We start from the raw sequence: 8,794 nt of genomic DNA, 5'->3' as shown, positions 1-8,794 counted from the left end.
CTCGTTATCTCCTTCCGTCCATGAGCAGGCATCTTATTGAAACCCAAAAGTGTCTTGTGTAAATCCATACAAATAAGAACATCTCTTATCTTTACTTGACAAAGTGGAAACCTAGTATTTCGATCCAACAATGGAATATCATATTTCATCGAATACATGATCAATCAGTTGATAAAATAATACAAACAAACTAATATTAAACTCGGAAGCTCTAAAACCAATTGTAATAAACAAAGAGGGTAAGGATGCACTAAAACGAAAAATCCCTAATAAATCAAACAACCCAAAAATCCGAATCATAAGAACAATATTAGTTCAAGAGGAATATGACTGAAAATATAAAACCACAATCAACCACATATGTTTATATGCATGGCTTGTATGGTTGATATGGTTATATGATTAGGCGGATTGTGTGGGGTATGTTATGGGGAACTCACTAAGCGTTAGCTTACAGTTTGTTGGTTGTTTCAGGTACATCGGGACCTAAGGGCAAGAGCCCGGCTTGATGACGCGGAATGCACTCTTTGCGTTTTAGTGGGGACACTCTGATATTATGAATAAATTGTTTGATGATATGGATTTTGAAATCAAATGTGATTGGAATTTTATATTTTATGGAAATGATTTCATTATTTAAAAATAAAAAATTTTATTGGAAATTTAGGTTGTTACATTTGAGCCTTCTCTTTACTTGTTTCCGATGATGCATCTGTACTTTTATAAGATTCGGTAACTAATTGAATCATAGCGGACTCATAAAAAGTAACATCTCTTGAGATAATAACATTTTTTAGATCTAAGCTTGTAACTTGTACCCTTTACACCTAGATTGTACCCAAGAAAAACTCATTTTATTGCTCTCGGTTCAAACTTCCCATTGTCACCTCATGCATAAGCCAGACATTCAAAAGGTTTTAAATATGTATAATCGGCAGGTATCCCAGACCATAACTCAAACAGAGTGTTCTTCTCAATTGATTTTGATCAGATACACCATGAACATATCTAACATCTCCTGTTGTTTAAATACCTCCATCAAACATACAGATTCTGATTGAGCCATATCCAATGCCTAAACATGTAAAATCATTACCCATCAAAACATATCCAAGTTAACCTTATCAAATGTATAAAACCAACTTCTATTGTCACACATATGAAAAGTACAACCAAAACCGAGTACCCTTTCACCAGTAGAATTCAGTTCATCTGAATAAATTGTAAGAAGTTCTCCAATACAATCAACCTCAGCAACATCATCTTCACCCAAAGAACTAGCTTATTTACCATTTGTTGTTGTTTTATATTTATTCTTCAACTTGAAGCATTCATAAATCCAATTTTCCTTCTTGTGACAGTAATTGAAAATAATTCTTTTGCATTTAGATTTGGACCTGGCCTTGTTAGAAGATTGAGAGGTTTTACCTCTATCTATTTTTCTTCCTTTAACATTTAAACATTCGGATTTAACATCACTTGAACCACAACCGGTTATATGCTTCGCCTTCTCTTTTGAATCCAAAGTTGTACAAACTTCATCCAAAATAAGAGTGTCATGGTTGTCGATTATAGTATTCACGAAAATGGTTGTAGGATTCAGGAAACTGTGACAACAAGAATAAAGCAAGGTCTTCATCTTCATATTAAACATCCATATGCTCCAAGTTATTGACCAACTCTTCATATGTGGAAATATGTTCAACTTAAGAACCTCCTTCAGTCATCTTGAGAATGAACAACTGTTGCTTTTGGTGTAACTTATTTGCTAGGCTCTCAGTCGCCAATAATTGTTTCGGCTTTAACCATAAAGTAGTCGTTGAAGTTTCTTTTAAATCATCTTGAAAAACATCAATTGACAAATGTAAACGTATCTAGGATTGAGCTTTTAAATATTTTGTCTCGTTATCTCCTTCCGTCCATGAGCAGGCATCTTATTGAAACCCAAAAGTGTCTTGTGTAAATCCATACAAATAAGAACATCTCTTATCTTTACTTGACAAAGTGGAAACCTAGTATTTCGATCCAACAATGGAATATCATATTTCATCGAATACATGATCAATCAGTTGATAAAATAATACAAACAAACTAATATTAAACTCGGAAGCTCTAAAACCAATTGTAATAAACAAAGAGGGTAAGGATGCACTAAAACGAAAAATCCCTAATAAATCAAACAACCCAAAAATCCGAATCATAAGAACAATATTAGTTCAAGAGGAATATGACTGAAAATATAAAACCACAATCAACCACATATGTTTATATGCATGGCTTGTATGGTTGATATGGTTATATGATTAGGCGGATTGTGTGGGGTATGTTATGGGGAACTCACTAAGCGTTAGCTTACAGTTTGTTGGTTGTTTCAGGTACATCGGGACCTAAGGGCAAGAGCCCGGCTTGATGACGCGGAATGCACTCTTTGCGTTTTAGTGGGGACACTCTGATATTATGAATAAATTGTTTGATGATATGGATTTTGAAATCAAATGTGATTGGAATTTTATATTTTATGGAAATGATTTCATTATTTAAAAATAAAAAATTTTATTGGAAATTTAGGTTGTTACATTTGAGCCTTCTCTTTACTTGTTTCCGATGATGCATCTGTACTTTTATAAGATTCGGTAACTAATTGAATCATAGCGGACTCATAAAAAGTAACATCTCTTGAGATAATAACATTTTTTAGATCTAAGCTTGTAACTTGTACCCTTTACACCTAGATTGTACCCAAGAAAAACTCATTTTATTGCTCTCGGTTCAAACTTCCCATTGTCACCTCATGCATAAGCCAGACATTCAAAAGGTTTTAAATATGTATAATCGGCAGGTATCCCAGACCATAACTCAAACAGAGTGTTCTTCTCAATTGATTTTGATCAGATACACCATGAACATATCTAACATCTCCTGTTGTTTAAATACCTCCATCAAACATACAGATTCTGATTGAGCCATATCCAATGCCTAAACATGTAAAATCATTACCCATCAAAACATATCCAAGTTAACCTTATCAAATGTATAAAACCAACTTCTATTGTCACACATATGAAAAGTACAACCAAAACCGAGTACCCTTTCACCAGTAGAATTCAGTTCATCTGAATAAATTGTAAGAAGTTCTCCAATACAATCAACCTCAGCAACATCATCTTCACCCAAAGAACTAGCTTATTTACCATTTGTTGTTGTTTTATATTTATTCTTCAACTTGAAGCATTCATAAATCCAATTTTCCTTCTTGTGACAGTAATTGAAAATAATTCTTTTGCATTTAGATTTGGACCTGGCCTTGTTAGAAGATTGAGAGGTTTTACCTCTATCTATTTTTCTTCCTTTAACATTTAAACATTCGGATTTAACATCACTTGAACCACAACCGGTTATATGCTTCGCCTTCTCTTTTGAATCCAAAGTTGTACAAACTTCATCCAAAATAAGAGTGTCATGGTTGTCGATTATAGTATTCACGAAAATGGTTGTAGGATTCAGGAAACTGTGACAACAAGAATAAAGCAAGGTCTTCATCTTCATATTAAACATCCATATGCTCCAAGTTATTGACCAACTCTTCATATGTGGAAATATGTTCAACTTAAGAACCTCCTTCAGTCATCTTGAGAATGAACAACTGTTGCTTTTGGTGTAACTTATTTGCTAGGCTCTCAGTCGCCAATAATTGTTTCGGCTTTAACCATAAAGTAGTCGTTGAAGTTTCTTTTAAATCATCTTGAAAAACATCAATTGACAAATGTAAACGTATCTAGGATTGAGCTTTTAAATATTTTGTCTCGTTATCTCCTTCCGTCCATGAGCAGGCATCTTATTGAAACCCAAAAGTGTCTTGTGTAAATCCATACAAATAAGAACATCTCTTATCTTTACTTGACAAAGTGGAAACCTAGTATTTCGATCCAACAATGGAATATCATATTTCATCGAATACATGATCAATCAGTTGATAAAATAATACAAACAAACTAATATTAAACTCGGAAGCTCTAAAACCAATTGTAATAAACAAAGAGGGTAAGGATGCACTAAAACGAAAAATCCCTAATAAATCAAACAACCCAAAAATCCGAATCATAAGAACAATATTAGTTCAAGAGGAATATGACTGAAAATATAAAACCACAATCAACCACATGCAATGAAAAATACTAAGCAAAGCAGTAAATCAGGGAGACCCAAAGACTTATGTGGAAAACTCAAATCGGGAAAAAACATGGGCGGAGGAAGCCGATAACCAATCCACTAAAATAGTGTAGTGTTTACAGAGCTTGATCAAAAAGATTACAATGAGCTGTAATGATTTGGTGATAACCCTAGAAGTGTCGCTCAAAGGGGGGGGGGGGGGGGGGGGAGAAAACAACTCTTTCAATTTTGTCTTATAAAACCTCTCTTCTGTTTTCCTACGTTCAATTGAAACTACAAAAGGGAAAAAGTTTGCCACATTTGGCAAATTTGGCCCTTGACACATCAGAAAATAGTCTATTTTAGACATAATAAGCCACTATAAGGCTTGAAGTCTATTTTAGACCACATTATTCCAAATTAAACATGTAGTCTAATTTAGACCTGATTTATCCACTTTAGACCTTGTTAGTTGGGAAGACAAAATAGGCCATAACATTGTAGAAATTGTCGATTTTGTAAGGTATATTCCCATAATTTATACAACAAAATGTAGTTGACGTAATTAATCGTAAGAATAAGCTGAAAATATTTGATTAATAATGCATGTTTTGTAACTTTAATCTTAATAAATTTATGGTTACAAAAAAATTTATTGAGATCTATGTTTACCCCAATGTAGTTAACACCTTATTCTCGAGTCCATCTTAAAGAAAGAGAATAAGGGAAGTGGGGATAACTGGAAAGAAAACAGAAACTATTTTGTTCCTGAACAAGTTTTTGATAGAATTAAGAAGAGAATAGAAGATCAAAGATGATACTCTCTCATAATCTTTCTCCCAAATTGGAGGGGTTTGGAGGGAAGTAGGCTTAAACTCAGGAACTAGGTGTAAAATAAACAATAAATCAAAAATTACTAAGACATGTGTTTATCACAGTCTCATTAAAACAAATTTTCCTGAAATCGGCCGTTTGTTTTGTTGGATATAATAGCTAAAAATAGTTCTTTGAGACTGCCTGAAACTAACCAAACCTGGATTTTAAATTTATAACAGCATAAAAAAAGAAGAGGAGTATTATAAAGATCAATTCTATTTCTTATTTTATAAATCTGTTACATATGAGTTGTATTTGTACAACAAAACATAAATGACAGAATTAATCACAAAATTAAAACTAAAAATTTATGATTAATGTATATTTAATGCAGGTTTTCTAAATGAAATTTTAATACATATACAATTATGAAAAATAAATATTTACTATAAAAAGTCCATGAATGTTTTCGGTCGATCAATGATACATTAGTGATAAATTAGTGTCTACAGCGCGGTGCGCACACATAAGTTTGGAAATATTGATTGCTTGTTGAACCCTGTGAATTGTGTGAAAGTAGGATACTCCAAATTCAGGAGACAAAAAGTTTTATAAAACGTTCTTGGTGGAAAAAATGTGAATGAAAGATCCCAGTGAATTGAATTGAGTCCAGGAATCTAAGAAATAATGAGAATTTTTGATCTCTCTCAGTATCTCTCTTAATTCTAAAATTCAGGACTTGAATTCATGTCCTGTCATTAAATTCCTCCTTATTTATTAGAACTAAAAGAATTCCATTTAAGCATCTCATTGCTTTAGTTGAAAGATTCTATTTGAATTGGAATCTGGTCATTCCCTATGACCCGGTAGGCATCCATGGCTGAATGGTTAAAGCACCCAACTCATAATTGGCGAATTCGTAGGTTCAATTCATACTGGACGCACGCTAATGGGACCCTCCAATAAGTCTATTGGAATTAGCTCTATATCAATGAAATCTCATCATCCATACATAACGAATTGATGTGGTATATTCATATCATACTATATGAACAATAAGAATTAGTAGTCTTATTGAGACTAAAACTCATAGGGAACCAAATCGATTTATGGATGGAATCAGGTATGCAGTATTTACAGACAAAAGTATTTAGTTTTAGGGGAAAAATCAATATACTTCTAATGTCGAATCAGGATCAAGTAGGACATAAATAAAGCATTGGGTCGAACTCTTCTTTGGTGTCAAGGTAATCGCGATGAATAGTCATCGAATTCGGGGAAAGGCTAGAAGAATGGGACCCATTATGGGACAGACAATGCATTACAGACGTATGATCATTACGCTTCAACCGGGTTATTCTATTCCACCTCTTAGAAAGAAAAGAACTTAAATCAAAATACTTAATAACATGGCGATACATTTATACAAAACTTCTACCCCGAGCACACGCAATGGAGCCATAGATAGTAAAGTGAAATCCAATCCACGAAATAATTTGATCTATGGACAACATCATTGTGGTAAAGGTTGTAATGCCAGAGGAATCATTACCGCAAAGCATAGAGGGGGAGGTCATAAGCGTCTATACCGTAAAATAGATTTTCGACGGAATGAAAAAGACATAAAACTACATTATATACTCACTTAGATAGATACTTATATTTATACTTGATATCTATTAGGTAATAATAATAATTCAAATTTAGAATTATCAAATTATAATAAGATATCTTTATATATAATAAGATATCTTTATATTATAAATATAAAATATAAATAGTAATAACAGGTACAAATAGTAAATCGAGGTAGCCATTCTATGACAACTCTTAATTTTCCCTCTGTTTTGGTGCCTTTAGCAGGCCTAGTATTTCCGGCAATCGCAATGGCTTCTTTATTTCTTCATGTTCAAAAAACAAGATTGTTTAGAGCCGATGGCACAAAATCTCATCTATTTTTTTTTCAAAACTAACGCTTGTATCATAACACATATATCTATTTAGCAAAATATGGTATAAGCGGCTTCCGCCGAAAAACTCTTATGTCTCCAGAAAATGCTATAGGGATCAATGGATTCTAGCTATTTTCAAATAGACCCGAATTGACAGATAGCTGAACTGTAAAGTTGGTCTATCTATAACTATTTTGCTATCTTTAGTGAGATCGTACGAAGGGTATGTTATTAGTTTAGATCTAACGAATTTAATGAATTACTCCTAAAGGATCACATCAAACTAGTGCTAGTTGATGTGAGTTACTTCATAAAAAAAAGGACTAAAGTCAAATTCATTTGGGGTATTCTCTCAATTCCAAAAAAATCAACTGGATCAAGTATGAGTTGTCGATCAGAACATATATGGATAGAACCTATAACGGGGGCTCGAAAAACAAGTAATTTCTGCTGGGCTGTTATCCTTTTTTAGGTTCGTTAGGATTCTTGTTGGTTGGAACCTCGAGTTATCTTGGTAGAAATTTGATATCTTTATTTCCGTCTCAGGAAATAGTTTTTTTCCACAAGGAATTGTGATGTCTTTCTACGGAATCGCGGGTATTTTTATTAGCTCCTATTTATGGTGCACAATTTCATGGAATGTAGGTGGTGGTTATGATCGATTTGATAGAAAAGACGGAATAGTGTGTATCTTTTGTTGGGGATTTCCTGGAAAAAATCGTCGGGTCTTCCTACAATTTCTTATAAAAGATATTCAGTCTGTCAGAATAGAAGTAAAAAAAGGTACTTATGCTCGTTGTGTCCTTTATATGGATATCAGAGGCCAGGGAGCCATTCCATTGACTCGTATTGATGAGAATTTTACTCCACGGGAAATGGAACAAAAAGTTGCTGAATTGGCCTATATCTTGCGTGTACCAATTGAAGTATTTTAATAAATGAGCTGGAATGCTTTCTCATCAGGAGGGCAAAAACGCAAGAATGCTCTTTTTCCATAACATAACTTAATTGAGGTTTCTTGAGAACATTCATTCGAGTCAAAAGCAGACATATATGAAACAAGTATAAAAAAAACTATTTTAGGGATCTTCTAGATGTGTTGATTTAGATGTATCGAAATATACATAACTCAATTCAATAAAAAAAAATAAGAAACAAATCGAAATATCTCATAATCAACCATTCAGAAACAAGGAAATTCCACCATTTTTAACTTGTTGGAATTGAGACTTTAGAGATCATATCTTGTAATTTTTTGAAGCTTATTTTTATACTTTTTGTGCTCCTTAATAACCAAAAAATTGAGTGAACCAAATATATTTTGGGTCGCATTTACACCCTTATGCACGCAAGATACAAACTTTATGCTATAAGTTTTACAGGGCTTAAGAAGGCTTTCTAGTTATATACAAACTTTTTTTTCATTGTCTCGTTTATGTGAGATGACTTAAACCTATTTATCTAATTTATCAAAATAATTGATTTTAAAGATTAATTTGTCATTCATTTTAATTCTATTTTGCACGTATAATATTGTTGGGTTTTTGGTATAATACAACATCCTATGGTGCACATACAACCCTAAATACCTTGGATCTATTTTTTCTCTATTATACATGCAAATATCAATTTTTCCAAGGTATTGTTCTAACTAGCATAATATGAAGAACATATAATATAAATTCTAGTAGAATTACATACCTCTTTGTTGTAGCTTGATTCGATGGAGCTTAAGAGCATAGTGCCTCAAGTGTGACACCTCAAATGGTTCACACAACATCACCAACATCTTGGAATAACTTGAAAAAAAGGTTCCTATGCTCAAATTGGCTAGCCCTCATGTGTACACACACTAGTGCCAATTTCTTGAGCCATGG

At 33.0% G+C, this 8,794-nt stretch overlaps 1 pseudogene; it reads left to right on the top strand.

Annotated features, from left to right (window-relative positions):
* Positions 1-7,238: 7,238 nt before the first annotated feature.
* LOC122197635 (photosystem I assembly protein Ycf4-like) lies at positions 7,239-8,034 on the top strand (annotated as a pseudogene).
* Positions 8,035-8,794: the final 760 nt, after the last annotated feature.

Source organism: Lactuca sativa, chromosome 4 (genome assembly GCF_002870075.4).
Source record: "Lactuca sativa cultivar Salinas chromosome 4, Lsat_Salinas_v11, whole genome shotgun sequence".
Classification (NCBI taxonomy): Eukaryota; Viridiplantae; Streptophyta; class Magnoliopsida; order Asterales; family Asteraceae; genus Lactuca; species Lactuca sativa.
Note: the sequence above shows the minus strand (reverse complement) of the source record. Positions and strands in the feature narration are given on the sequence as shown.